This window comes from Epinephelus moara, chromosome 12 (genome assembly GCF_006386435.1).
Source record: "Epinephelus moara isolate mb chromosome 12, YSFRI_EMoa_1.0, whole genome shotgun sequence".
Classification (NCBI taxonomy): Eukaryota; Metazoa; Chordata; class Actinopteri; order Perciformes; family Serranidae; genus Epinephelus; species Epinephelus moara.
In genome coordinates this window covers 23,816,812-23,832,163 of record NC_065517.1, presented here as the reverse complement: position 1 = coordinate 23,832,163, position 15,352 = coordinate 23,816,812, and the positions used below count along the sequence as shown (strand labels likewise).

General features: G+C 43.7%; 1 protein-coding gene across 2 annotated transcripts in view; it reads left to right on the top strand.

Annotated features, from left to right (window-relative positions):
- Positions 1–15,352, top strand: part of LOC126398948 (protein eva-1 homolog A) — a 110,739-nt gene that overhangs the window by 52,796 nt on the left and 42,591 nt on the right. The window contains exon 1 of one of the 2 annotated variants that reach the window (XM_050058614.1): positions 14,219–14,541. The exons of the other annotated variant lie outside the window; for it this stretch is intronic. The gene's annotated coding sequence lies outside the window, so the exon portion shown is untranslated. Of the gene's footprint in view, positions 1–14,218; positions 14,542–15,352 lie in introns of those variants that run through there. 2 annotated transcript variants of the gene reach the window in all.

Here is a 15,352-nt window from a genome sequence, read left to right as displayed (position 1 = left end):
ACACTTTTTCCACTGTCTCTCTTCAGGTCTTGAGTTTGCACATGAGCTCAGTTATAATTCTAAAGTTCTGATAACACTTTATGGCTTGTTCGTGGTCTCGTTTTGAAGATCCACCACCCTGAATCTCGTGTTTGTCAGATTGCCGTCCAAGAATCCATCCATCCTTTATCTCAGCAACAACCGGTCAGCGCCGGCAAAGACAACCAGGCCGTTTCAGCTGTGTTTATAGAGTCGTTTGGCTCCGACTGACCTCCCTTATCTGTCACTGATAACACAACGTACTCTCCTAACAGCTCTGGCTCAGTAAACGTGTGAGGTATGCAAGGGATGGTGTAAATGTGTTTTCTGGGGCTGCGGCGGGAGCGGAGAGGGTTGAACGTGAGTAAATCAGTCTAGCCACTGCAGACATGAAGTCACTGGTTGCTCCAGGCTCCAGCAAAGTGGTAATTTCGGGGGATCCTCTTTCATTGGTGGTCGAGTGTGTGTAGGATTGACCCCATTTGAGTCGGAGTTAGGGGACGGAGGATGTCTGTCTGCACATGATTGGTTGCGTTTGTGTGTGTGTGTGGGGGGGGGGGGGGGGGGGGGTCTNAGCAAAGTGGTAATTTCGGGGGATCCTCTTTCATTGGTGGTCGAGTGTGTGTAGGATTGACCCCATTTGAGTCGGAGTTAGGGGACGGAGGATGTCTGTCTGCACATGATTGGTTGCGTTTGTGTGTGTGTGTGGGGGGGGGGGGGGGGGGGGGGTCTGCGCAATGTTTTTGTGCCAACTGAATAAAGTGGAACTTGCACAAAGGGATTGATAGCACAAGATTAATGGACTTGTTTGTCTTTTAGAGTTATTTTAGAGTATGATTTTAAGGAACTTTGAGTGTGTGTAAGTGTTTGTGTGTGTGTGATTAATTGGGTAGCATGGGCCACGCTGCCTGAAGGACGTGTTAACCCATTTAAAATCTTTACTGTTCTTGCCCAAGTGCTATTTTAGAGGCTTTTGCAGCCTGCCAAGAAATACGTAGCGTTTTATGTGTGCGTGAGTGTGTAGCTAGGTTGGTGTTTGGGTGTACAGTACAGCACACACACACGCAGCAGGCACGAGTACTTGTTTAATTCGCATCATGGACTCGCTATCAGCCCCGGCTTGCCTGTGATTTATAAAGCCATCAACCCTCCAAGCTCCAGCTTCTTCCTCACACAGCCCCAGGGGTGGACTTGCTCCTGAGCAATAACACAGCAGCAAATGGCCCGGAACCTGCCATCAGTCTCCCGGCAGATCACACACACTCCGCACTGTCAGGCTTCATTTACATCTACTCCCCCTGGAGGAAGTCCCTACGGTTTGTTTGTTTGTCAGAAAAAGGACTTGAGCCAGGAGTCTGATCACAGCTTTAAATATTTGACATCTTTAACAAGATGAAGTAAAAAAATACATTTGAAGTAATGAGGTCTGTCTAGGAAATTATTTATAGCCTAAAGTTGGGAATATTTACCCTCAGTGTGACTGGTGGAGATTGATGAATGAGCCTGCTCGGGGCATTTTCTTCAAAGTACGGCCCCTTTGAAGTTTCTTCCTTGTAATGTGTTGGTAACTTTGTCAGGGTTTGACCTACGACTTGTGAAGCTGCAGGGATGAGATTATATGCATCTGTGTGTTTGATAAAAAAGTCCAGTTCTGGCTCTTGTTGAACGCATCCTGTACAGTAAGCGTGTCTTTTCGGTTATGTGTCGGAAGGGTCCTATTTATTCAGCTTGCTCCACTAGACCTTGAGCTCTGTCCTGCAGCCCCTCAGCATCATCCTTCCTCTGCCGTGTGAGTGAAGAGACGCAGCCTGAGGGCATCCTGCTTCTCTGTGTGTATCTTTGTCCCATAAAGCACAGCGATAACTTTAAACTTCATTTAACAAAATGTGATTTATGGATGTCCACGCTGATCAAATCATATCCAGAAGAATCTTTCTTTCCTTCCCCTCCTCCTTCCTGTGTCAGTCCCAAACCAGGCCTCCCTACACACAGCGCAGCTCCTTTCCTCCCCCGAGAGGTATTAAAGCTTCAGACTTTATATCAAGGCCTCTCTCCTAAACTTCCCTCCAAGGCTTCCCCTCAAGAGTGTTCACTGCGGTGTAATGGATCACCCTGAACAAGCCACACAGCCTCTTTTGAACCACGCAGAGCAGCAGACTTTCAGGGGGGATAAAAGGTTATGTAAAACCTAATGAACAGGTCTAATTTCTGAAGAGGAAATGGATTAATTGCGGCACTTAGCTGGTTAACTTGGGGTCTGGTTTTGGGAAGGAGGGGGCTCGGTGGAACAGGCAACTCATGCATTTCCAACCCCGGGGTTGAAACCTCAAAGTGGAAATAGGATCTCTGCAAAAACTCCTAATGAAAGTATAATGAGTCCATTAATATACTATATGTGTTTTCAAATATGGTGCTAAAGCCAGTCTGGCTTGTGGAGCGGATGCAAAAACAAAGCTGTGCAGCTTTTCTGCTGAGCTAATTTTCCACTTACTGCTGGAACTGTTACTGTTTATCAAATATAACAGTTGTTTTGACAAAACAGTCTCACCTCAAGGTCCAATCAGAAGCTGCTCTGGAGCTTGTGATCATATCACACAGTCTTTATCAGCAGATGGATTTTACTGAGTTGTCATGAAAACATAGATAATTGGCAAGAGATTGCCAAAGAAATGAGGAACATATTTAGAATAGAAGCTGATTTTTCTTTTGTCATTTTGAACTTGGGCAAAACCCCGGACAATCTCATGACCCAGGATGAATACCTATACCAAGTACTTTTGGTACTTAAAGGACGACTGGATTACAATTATCAACAAGAGAATGCAATTTCTGAAGAAATTGCGGGTGTGAATGCTCCATGCTGAATAGCTGACGCTACACTGCAATGCTCACTTTAAATGTCGAATAGTACAAGTAATGTATGAATGATGTGGAGTACTTTAAGGTTGTGTAAAAAGTTGATGCTACACTGTAGTGCTGGCGTAAATGTTTAGAAGAAGGTGAAGTATTAGGAATAGATGCTTTTGAAAAGTTGAATAATACTCATAATGTTGAAGATTTGAAGGGCTGTTGAAAAGCTGACGCTACACTGCAATATTCTAGGTTTAAACACTAAATAACAATAACAATGATGTGGAATATTTCAAGGTTGTTTGAAAAGCTGACACTACACTGCAATGTTCTGGGTTTAAACACTAAATAACAATAACAATGATGTGGAATATTTCAAGGTTGTTTGAAAAGCTTATGCTTCACTGCAATGCTGGCGTAAATGTGTATGAATGTCATTGAAAAGGTGAAAGATACCAACACTGTGCAATATTTCAAGGTTCTTGAAAAGCTGACGCTACACTGCGGACAATCTCATGATCCAGGATAAATACCTTTACAAAGGTTTTTGGTTGCTAGCACAAAAGCCATCATACAGAAGTGGCTACAGGCAAGACTCCCTTCAAATGAAATTCACTGTATGGAAAAAAAATCACCTTTTCTTTAAGACTGCGACTTGAACAATGTATGAAATATTGGAAAAAATGGACCGTATACACAAAGGATGTAACCTATTGACTGGTTAGTTGAAAAGTCCAGCCTGTGGCCCTTTGCTGCATGTCACTCCCTCTCTCTCCCCCCCCCCCTTTCACTCTTTTCTGTCCTATCCATTAAAGGCTAAAACTGCCCAAAAAAAATCTAAAAACAAAAATGACTCTTGGTGTCTTTTGGATAATTTTATGGACATTTCCATGAAATGCAGTCGCTGTAGTTCAGGCATGTTAGGTAACTTTGCAGACCTTGAAACCTACATTATGTTTATAATAATGGACTTAGGTCAGTTAAGGAGATCTGAGGAGATTGGAGGAAAAATTCACTCTCAGCACTTTGACAGATTTAAGAAAACAGCGACTGTACAACTATTCCTCGGCCTGCTTTGTTTGTTTGTCATGTTTTAATTTTCACACAGAACTCAGCAAAAAGCTGAATGTCTCACAGTGTAGGAGTCTTATAAAACAAACAGAAGTATTCTCAACATGTGTTTGTCCTTCACATGTACAGAGAAAGCAGTCATGATCACAAACATTTCCTTGTTTAAATAAGAAGAAGCTCACTTTGTTTCAGGCACACTGCTCGCTGGTTGCTGTCAAAAGTCACTTCATGTACTTTACTAAAATAGCACAGAGGATGGATTTGTTCTCTATTGTCCAAGCTGGTCTTAAAATTAAATTTCCCTGTTGTGTTTTCACCTAATGAAAACAAAACAGGCTCAAAAGTATTATTAGCTATCACCATATAGCTCAGTACTTTTGACCCTATATTGTTTCTGTATTCTTTAAGCAGAATACTGCAGGAGCTGGTAACACTGTAGAGACCAAACTGCAGGGACTGACAGAGGTGTGGTCACTGGACTGTGCTACTGGTGTTTTTAATGGACACAATCCGAGCAGCAGAGGCTCTGGCAGCCGACATGTGGCTCGGGGGGGCTGATTTAGATGTAACAGGGGAAAATAGAGCAAGATAAAGATGTAATTCAGAAGCTTGAGGGTTTGTATTATCCCAATTGGTTATGCAGACATACACACAGAGGCATACACACAAATATACGTGCACAAAGATATTTGAGGTACACATGCGACCGCTGCAAGCCACACACTCTCCTCCGACTCCCCCACACACATTCATGTCATTTCAGCAGAGGAGACTGTGGGGAAGATGTTTATTTTGGCCCAGTTGTGTGGAACTGCAGTCCAGGCAGGCGGTAGCTGCTGCTGCTGCTGGGCCCCGTTGTTCTCCCTTATAGCTCATCCTATAGCTGCAGGACCAGAGGCAGAAACACACACATTATGCTGTGGATAGGGAAGCAAATAAACAGTTTTCCCAGTATCTCTAATCTGACATGTGCACATGCAGTTGACATAGAACTGTTTTCTGGTATATCTCAAGTTGGTGACTCGCAAAATTCAGGGCAGATTACTGTCAGTGGACTGTGAACCAAGCGGCAACCTCCAGGGCTTAAAAATGCAGCCAATGCGGAAGTGTCAAAAGTTGCAGTTCCTCAAATGGCCACTTGAGGCTGACTCCAGAAGTGAGTCAATCCCCATAGACACCATGTTAAAATGCCCAACTTTGCAGCAGAAATAAATGTGTTTACAGCCTGGTACAAATACAATTTTGGTCTCTGTAGCTAATTTCATTCAAGACGACTCAACGGGGGGATTTTTATATAACTCACCCTTTTACATTAATTTACACATAATTAAGGGTGTCTCTGCTTTTAGTGACAGGCTGTAAATGGAGCATCACTACAGTCTGTGAATCAGATTGACCCCTCATTCCTCCACAGCTTCACACTCTTGACCAAATATGGTCACTTCTGGCTGCAAAAATCCCAAGATGTCAAATTTGAGGCTTCAAAACAGGAGTCAAGAAACCGGTGGGTGATATCAATTTTTGTTGAGCCCAAGATTAGCGTTCTACNTGGAGCATCACTACAGTCTGTGAATCAGATTGACCCCTCATTCCTCCACAGCTTCACACTCTTGACCAAATATGGTCACTGCAAAAATCCCAAGATGTCAAACTTGAGGCTTCAAAACAGGAGTCAAGAAACCGGTGGGTGATATCAATTTTTGTTGAGCCCAAGACTAGCGTTCTACCATAGGGCCAGGACACATGCTGCGTCTTTTACCACCTGGAAAACGCAAGGTCAGGTGCTGGGTGCTGCTCTTGTGCCTACTCTGTGCCAACTTTCAAGGTTCGGCAGGTTGAGCCTGAGGTTGCCAAGCAACCATAACCAGCACCATATCATAGCCTACTTAACAGAAATCCCAAGTGCAGTGCTGTCCTTTTGCAGGCGTTCTTTTTTAAGTGTGTCTTAGGCCCAAAATGTCAGCGTGACGGGTCGTCCAGCTCTGGGTAGCCTTGTGCTAAACGATCAGCTTCTCCTCCATAGTAGACATATATTTACGGATTATTAAAGGATGATATGCAGTGTGCACTGGTGTGTTCCAAAAGTTGAACTTGGTTTATCTCCTGCCGCTGTTGAACCCTTAAAAATACGTGCTTGGGAACAAGCGTAAACCTTCGGGGATAAGAAATGAATCCAGCACACAAGTCCTAAAATCTGCAGTTCCTCGAATGGCCACTTGAGGCTGGCTCCAGAGTCCAGTTAAACCCCATAGATACCGTGTTAAAATGTCCAACTTTACAGCGGAAATAAACATGTTTACAGCTTGGTAAAATAAACCATTTTGGTCTTTATAGCTGATTTGGCTCCAAAAAACCAAGATGGCGACGGCTGAGATGCTGAACTTGAGGCCTCAAAACACGAGCAAAGAGTGACGTCACAGTAAATACGTCCATTGTTTTTACAGGGAACTGCTATGCCGCATGAGAACGCCACTCTCGCTGTTTTAGCATGCCTGCCGTGTGTCTCCATTTTAGGGTTATCAGTCCTGCTTGATGCGATTATGTGTGTCTGACTATAATTTTCATTAGATTTCATTGTCAACTTGTTTGAAGACGCTTCCAGGAAACAATAGTACATGATGGGAGCTCTTGAAGCTCATTACGTCAGTCATTGAATCAGGTGTTTTTGTGCTGTCTTAATGCCAGCCATGTATGTTTTCTTTACTGTAATATATTGAAGCTGCACCTTGTTAGCAGAAAAGAAACAAAGAATTCTTTGAGTATGTTTTCACCTGAGTGCGCAGACAGACCGGGTATGGTTTGCTACAAACGGCCAAGTCTACTTGCACCAAGTGTAGTGTCAATCACAGTCAAGTGGCCTAACTTAACCCTCAAATACTTAAGTGGTAGCGTCAGAGGATTCTGGCTCTCTTGCATCATTATTGAGTTTTGACCCACCCTAACAAGTGGGTGTTTTATTGGGGTAAAACAAACCAAGAACCAGGGAAAGGTGTTTCTTAAAAACAGTCTTTGACCCAGGAGTGATCCGTGGTGTGTCTGATTTGAGCCAAGCAGAAAGGAATGAAGTGGCCCCTCTGAACGCTCCCCAGCCTCGTAACACAAACCTGACTCTGCAGAAACCCTGGAATAACAGCCGCAGCTGGCACACTCAGGAACACTGCTGCGAGAAAACACACAGCACGTGACCTCAGCTGACCCGTGTGTGTTGCATTAATAGTGGTAATGGTTGATCCAGCCAATGGCCTTAAAAGGCATCGAGTCTGATTGGTACAGCATAACATCATCTCTAAAGTAACTGGCTGAAGGTTATTGAAGCCACCCAGGGCGTGGTCTCCGGAGCAAGCAGAGGAACATGGAGGGAGTTTTTTGGCGGGAACACGCAGTTGTCATGGTGATTTGCTGACGCGAGGGGTTGTGGGACTGTGCTTTGCCAGCATGTTCAGTCAGCTGATGTCTGGCACTGCACCGCGTCTCAGCGACTTGCATCATCTGGTATCTGCTGGCTGTTTGGTGCATATGAGCAACATGTAGCGAATAAACACTGGTGAACTCACACCTTCCTCCTGTTTTCCCTCCTTCAAACATGCACACACTTGCCTACATGCAGTGTGGTCAGACATTACACATCTAGTTTAATACCAAGCCATTGTGGTCACTGGCCTCGAGGGGAAAGTCTGTAAGAAGTATAATTAGATTAAAATGCATCTTGAACAAAAAGAAGAAGGCGTTAAATTCACTTTTAAGTCCTCACAGCTTCTCTGACTTCCCCTTCTTCTTGCACTCACATGTTTAATTTCCAAGAAACAAGCAGCACATACCAAAACCACATAGGTTTTGGTATGTGCTGCTTGTTTCTTGCTCTGCCCCTTTTCAGTGCTCTCCATTTCCTCGTCCAGGTCACCCTCACAACCTGTAAACCCTCTGCCTTTCATCTCATCTGTCTTCCTTGTTTTGTTTCTGTCTCCATTCTGTCCACCATTTCCGACCACTCAGATGGTGATAGCCCCAAGGTCAGAGCTGAGAGTTGACTGGTTTATGTCCCTGGCTATCTGAGGAAAATATACATTTGGTCATGGGATGTAATAAAGTTACTACTTAAAGTAAGAGACTGCAGTTTCTCCTATGAAAGATAAAAAAGAGTCTGAATTGTATTATTGGTTAAGTAAAACGCACCACGAATAAACAGGACTCATTGCAGTTTCTGATGTGATGCTTATGAAGTGTCTATAATTTGTGTCTATAAGCAGTGTAGTAAAAAAAAATCTATCAAATCCCTCAGGCCAAAGAAACTTAAGCAGAACTAAATGGCTGACTGCTACTTAGATTAGTTGTAACTCCTTACTTGGACACTTGCTTCTTAATCATTTTGCCTGTTAGTGTAAAAAATTTGCACAAAGCTTTGTATCTCACCACAGTATCCATGACTAATGTGAGTTAAGAGGCTTCTCAGAACTCAGCCATTTGTCTTTTTCCCAGAGCCAGTGGTGCGGTGTTTGAATCCAGCCCTATTCACATTGGATTGTGTCATGGCACCAAACTTTAAAAAGTCCCTTTAATGAAAACAGAGAAACTGGAAATGGAAACTAGACTGTGTGGCAGCCAGACGCTTTGATTCCATTATCTACAGACTGCTTTGTAAACATGGGGAAGTGGCAACAGAGAGCTGCACTGATACAGACAGATAACACAGGTGACTGCAGCGTGACACTGGTGGACGTGAGCCAACTGTGTCCTCGCTGAGCATGATTAACTCAATTCTAAGCTTTGAAGCGTTCAACAGGCTCATCAGCTCTGCTGGCAAATGTCAGAACGTGCTGAATCACCTGTAACACAAGATAAACCAATGCAGTGATAATTATGTTTGTATGTGATGGGTTTTAATGGTTTAATCAATCAGGACACGCGGTGCTGTACAACAGAGCAGAGTACATTTCCTCACATTTGAGATACTATGGCAGGGGTGTCCAAACTTTATTGAATGGCCAGTCCTTGGGGTTCACTTTACACTTCTTTGCTGTGGCCATGTCTGCTACCTAGCGAGATACAATATTATCATGATACCTAAGTCATGATAATGTGTAATCGTAATTCTAAACATTTTCCAAACGTCCCAACCCTCACATACGGTCATGAACTCCTGGTAGTGACTGAAAGAACGAGGTCCCAGATACAAGTAGCCGAAATGAGTTTCCTCAGAAGGGTGGCTGGGCTCAGCCTTAGTGATAGGGTAAGGAGCTCGGACATCCGGAGGGAGCTCGGAGTAGAGCCGCTGCTCCTTCGCATTGAAAGGGTTCAGTTGAGGTGGTTTGCATCTGATCACGATGCCTCCTGGGTCCCTCCTGTTCGAGGTGTTCTGGGTACGTCCCACTGGTAGGAGGCCCCGGGGCAGGCCCAGAACACGCTGGAGGGATTACATATCTCATCTGGCCTGGGAATGTATCTAGTAGACTGAAAAAGCAAATGATGTAATTATTCTAGTAGGCATTTACTGTTAAATGTTAAGGCATTTACTATATTTAAAGAGTGTAATTCTACCATTTCCTTGGAGACCATTTTTTTTTGCTTGAACGTAAGCTTGTGATAGCTGAGGCTACCTGTTGTCGCACCAAAGTGTCCTCACACACAGTTGGCCTGATAGTTAAAAGAAATGGCAGAGGACACGAAAACCGACTCCAGCTTGCGGCCCTTTCTGCATGTCATCCACCAACTCTCTCTCTCTCCCCATTTCACCCTGTCTCTGTCCATTAAAGGCAAAAAGCCCTGAAAAAAAAACTTTCTAAAGAAAAAGAAAAAAAAAAAACATGGGCAAAAAAAGGTAAAGAGAAACTTGGTAAGAAATGGTAAAAAAAATTCAAATTGCAAAAAGAAAAATAGATTTAGAAAATTATTTTTAGAAAGCCAGGGAAAAAGAAAAAAAGTTTGAGAAAAACTTTATTTAAAATTATAATATATTTGAAATTATTTTACAGAATTATTATAATTTTTAAGTTTTTTTTCCAGGTCATTACCTTGTTTTTTTGTTTGTTTGTTTTTTTCTTTTCTTTTTTCAATTTTTCCCCACAATTCTTTTTGTTATTAATTTTCTCATTTTACTAATTACATGCTAAGTTTTTTGGTCATTTCTTCTTTCATTGCTCATTGCCATCTTCCCATGTTTTTGACAGAAACCAAGCCAATTTGCTCAGGTTTCAAAGGGTTAATTGTCTTTTCCCTGATGATAAATTTCATGTGCTAAGCAGTAGCATAGTTTAGGATGTATTTATTATATTCCTTGCTCAGGGTGTGTTATCAGTGGCATTATTGCTTGTGAGCTAATTATTGATTACCTCATTTTGTCTAAGCACTGCAGTGTATTCTGACTTGCAGAAATGCTCACTTGTTAGATTCCTTCCTGCTTTGCCTTCCCCCCTGTTTATCTTCATTGTGCAGACGGTCTCATGACACAGCAGATAATCAATGTCCATCTTCCCTCCTGTCTGCCCCGCCGGCTCATTACCGAGCGCTCAGTTCTACCTGGCCTCTGTGGCTCTTCTAGTGAGGCCATAGGTCTCATTAGCACTGATCTGTGTGGGAGTGGGAGAACGAGGGGCCTCTCTGATGATCATTTTGGGGTCTGTCGCTCTGCTGCTGCTAGTCAAAGCCACTTATGTCCCTGTAACTGTTCCAGCCCCCAACATAGGAAGCGCTTTCCAGAGCGGAGGAATGTTCTGCGTTTGGCTTCAGGCTGTTTGTCTGCTTTAGAAATGTGGGATAATAGGAGCATGCAGTCATGTTAACATCCATACAGTCACATGTAAACACATGTACAAACACACCTACACACATTAAAATAAGGCCGAATAGATTATACAGTACATGCACAAACTGAATGCACAAACACTGTACACACAAACGCACAAACATCTCCCCCCTCCTCGTCCTGTGGTTTTTTACTTGGCCTGTTTTCCCAAATGAGCAACTGCTTCTTTGTTGGTCTGGAAACTGCAAAATAAGCAAAGCTCTGGACGAGAACTCGCTGCCAACTTTGTCGGCTTCGCAGAGTCGTAAACTGTGTACACTACTGTTTTCGTGTCACTCTGCGCTCACGGCGAAAACTGCTCTCCACTCTTTTAGTGATCCGTCGCTCTTGTTTTCGTTTGTATGTAGAGTGTGTTGAATCGGAGAGAGGGGGGGGCAGACTAATGCTTTCCAGTCTGTGGCTGGTTTCAGTTTTCCTCCTGCGGTGGACGAGGACAGAGGGAGAGGGAGAGAGGAAGGGAGAGGGGAGAATTAGTGTGTGTGTGTGTGTGTGTGTGTGTGGAGGGGCAGTTAGGGGGTGGGAACCAAGGGGAGAAATTCCCAGGGCATCTTAAGCTAGAATTATAGTTCTGCAGGATACATTTAAATGTCTCCGTGGATCCATGCAGAGAACATTTTGGATAACTATAGGTCTCAGAGGGGCGCAGAGGAGTAGATGAGCACGCCTCCAAAATCTTTCTGTTTCAGCTTTATTGACAATGACGTCATGGACCACAACAGTGACCGGGGTGACGCCTTTGTACATAAACATAATAAAGAGCACATTCCTTATTAATTTTAACAGCTTTCTAGTTGTTTGAATCATTAATGTCATGTAATATATTAATATAATTAAATACATTTGTATATTTTGATTTGTAAATATTGTATCACCCAGGGTAGTTTATGATCATTAGCACTATTGAGCAATGTCCCATGCACACATGGCAACGCAACACACATCCCTGATCCCGGTTTCACAGTGTTTCATCAATTGACAGTTCGCACCCAAATAGCGCCAAGGAACAGCAATGCACTGGGAAAAGCAGACGATAAAACAACTATCGAGCAATCGATAGCAAATGTGGATCTAAACAACACAAAATGTTTCATAAAATAGCTTTACAAATGTTTTATGAGAAAAGAAATGTACTCAACATGTTTGTTTGGCCTGTGTTAGTGTCAAACATTGAATGCTATGAGCAAAAAACGCATTCTCTAAGCATAACTGATCCAAACAATGCATCATACAGCTTCAATTTTCAAGAAGCCAATTGGTTGATCCAACTTCCTGCTAGGAAAGGAAAAGGGAAAACAAAGTTGACATTCACTCTATATTCAAATCCGTACCGAAAACCCCCCAACAATGCCTGACAATGGGACTCAAGAACTGGTTCCAGTTGAGAACCCGTTCCAAATTGTCCGATCCATCAGAATCATCTGCCTCTGAGCTTATCACTTCCTTTTATTCATGCTGATGTGTTTTTCTTACAGTTGCATTTCACGGAGAAAGATGGCAACAGTGCTGCTTGTGATGTCTGTAACCTGATCATTTCAAGTAAGGGTGAAAAAAAATCCAGCAGTGTGAAACATCTTCCTACGCAACATGGGCTGAAATCCTAGGAATGCCATGTGTTTGACGCTCTACACACAAGTGCCACTGCTTCCCAATCGAGCAGCATGTCAGTCCTAGTTATAATAACATTAGCACCCTGTAGGCAGGCTTAAAGAAAACCTAAATGAAAACAAATGCTGTACAAATATCATGTCATCCATTTGAGGTGATGACCTGAGTAACATGCATGCCTTTTTCCACCCTGTTAGTACATTGTGTTCAGACTCAGAGATAATAAAACAGCTGTGTTGACACTGAGAACCTCCATAGGTCTACTTTTTATCCACATAGGAAACTGATGTGGAATCTGGAATTAGGGAATCAATAAAGACTCTGACCGATAAGCAGAATTGATAATGGCATTAGTGACAATAACGTTGCTACTCGTAACAACTCCCATCCCTAACAACGCCACCAACTCCAAATGACAGCACTGAATAAGGAGTGGGCAGTATTGTTAAAACCTCTATCGTCAGTGTGGGTTTTCTGCGGGTACTCCGGCTTCCTCCCACCATCCATAGACATGCAGGCTAGGTTAACTGACTCTTCGCTAAGTCCCACCCCCGGATGCAGACTGACCTATCATAGCGTAGCATTAGGCCAGCACATCACAGCTGTGCTGCATTGACTCAGATTTCCTTCATTTTCAGGCTGGTTTTGTGGATTTGGAGCTAAATGTTGTGCCTGGGGCACATCGTGTATTCATGATACTCGTTACCTGGAGAGGTTGGAAAAAGATATACGTTTCCTCCCTGTTCCAAAACCAAAATCAAACCCTGAAAAGTGTAGGGTTAGCTAGCTAGCTACTGAAGATATAGCCTACTGAATGTATACACATGCTGCTTTTGCTTTTTAATGATTATAACAGTGAAACAAAGACTGACCCTGCTGTACAGGAACCAGTGAAGGGAAGCAGGGAAACTTTGATGATATTCAACCAGCTCTGTGTCATCGCGATGAACGTTGTTTGATTACCCCTAGAAATTCCTGCCCGTCTGGCGATGGAGATCCGGGTGCTGGCAGCAGCACGGGGGTGAAGCCAAACACCGTTCATCTGCACACACAGCGATGCCACACAGCTGGTTCAGTATCAGCAAAGTTTCCCTTTATATTCATTGTCTTGTGTGGCGATCAGCAGTGATGTGGTGGTTCACTTTTACACTGTGATCTGTAGCCTATAGTTCGGCTTTAGCGTCTAACTATCTTTGTCTTTTTAACCTGTTGTTGCTGCTGAGTCAGTTTGACATCCTGGATATATCCCTCAAACACAGACTGTAGACCCCTCTGTCTGCTTCTCTCTGGAATCACTGTTTCATTTTTACAAAAATATGATAATATGTCTTCAGGGAGTGCAGTTAGTTACAGTGTGGACTCCATGCTTACTGCGACAGCTTGTCGGACCATCCCAGCAGCAGCAGCATGTTCTAACTCTGCACCACAGTCCCAGCTCTCTAATCTGAGCTGAATGAAATTCTCAGGTCATTTCCTGAAGCCGCACGCTGACTTTTTTCATCCTCCCCTTTCTGTCCGTCTCTCTCTCTCTCTGTCGTGCATACACTCACAGCCCCCTCCTCCTCTTTTCCCCTGCTCCTTCCCTCCCCTTTCTACCTCTCTGTGACTGCTCATTCACACAGCAGTGGGCTGTGTAGGTGGACACTACATGTCCCCGCTCCTGTCTCTCTTTCTTTCTCCCTCCCTCTCTCCCTCGCTCTCCGCTGCTGTCACATTCCAGTTGTCTAAAGCCGGGTTTAACTTTCTCCCTCCGTGAGAGCAGGAAGGAAGGGGAAAACGAAAAGAGGGAGAAGCATTAGAAAAGCCTCATTCTCTGTGGATGAGAAGAAGAAAAGAAGAGGAAATTCTCTTTATACTCTGTTTGGCTTAAAAAGGGGGGAGTCACCTTAAAGGAGAATACCTTCTTAAAGGGGCTATCTTATTTTTTTTTAACTCCCTCACTTCTTTTTCTTTGCCTTTTTTGGGCCGTGCTCACTCGTTCTGGTCGGACCCACGGTGGAGTATTCACGTGAACGCTTGTTTTTACGGCAAAGCTGGTCCCAGCTCTCCTGGCGGGACAGAGGGGAGGAGGAGGAGGAGGAGGAGGAGGAGGCGGAGGAGGAGGAGGGGGCAGTGTTTGACAAGACAGACACAAACGCACGCTCGCAGAGAAAGTTACTGCCTGGACCTCGGAGGATTTTCCATTCAGCGATGTGTGTGTAAGTGTCAACTCGTCTTCTGTCTGAACACGCTTTTAAATCTCCTCGCTGTTGTCTGGCTGCTGGTTTCTGTGCTGTTGTGAGACTTTTGAGAAGCAGGACCATCCCTCTTGTTTTCTGTCTGAAAAGCTTGAAACTTTGAATGTTTAAAAGTTAGTTCTGTATATTTGATCCGTCAGATTTTTACCTTTTGCTTGTTGCGGAGATTAAACGCCTTACCTTTCGTTGCCCTTCAGGAATGTCACTGCTGTTTCAGCTCTGGCTGCTGAGGATGTGATAATGTGTGTGCAGATAAACTGGTGTGTGTGTTAATTGTTTGGAAGATGATGATGATGATGTGTGTGTGTGTGTGTGTGTGTGTGAGACACAAGGAAACAAGTGCTCAGGAGCAGAGACTTTCCAGGTTAACTGACTAGATTAGACTCTGATTTGGCTTCACGTGTGGACAGATAAGTGAACACAGTGTGAGATCATCGAGATTCCCTGACTACACTGATACCTGAAAACACCCCACTCAGTGTACCTTTAACAGGAACAGGGAAACTCTTTTTTTCATATCCTTCTCAATGTGTGTGTGTGTGTGTGTGTGTGTGTGTGTGTTTCCATAGATAGTGTTTTTTCCTAATGAGCTGCTGGTAGCGAACAGGCTCTGCTGGCCTGGTGGAGTTTGACTCCACTGTAATTAACCACCGGGTGCATAATACAGTAAAACCAACAGGGGCAGCGAGTCGTTCACACAGTGCAAATACTGGCGCTGACTCAGAGCAGGCAGCAGGGTTGAGCGCACTGAAAAGATGTCACTTATCTCCTT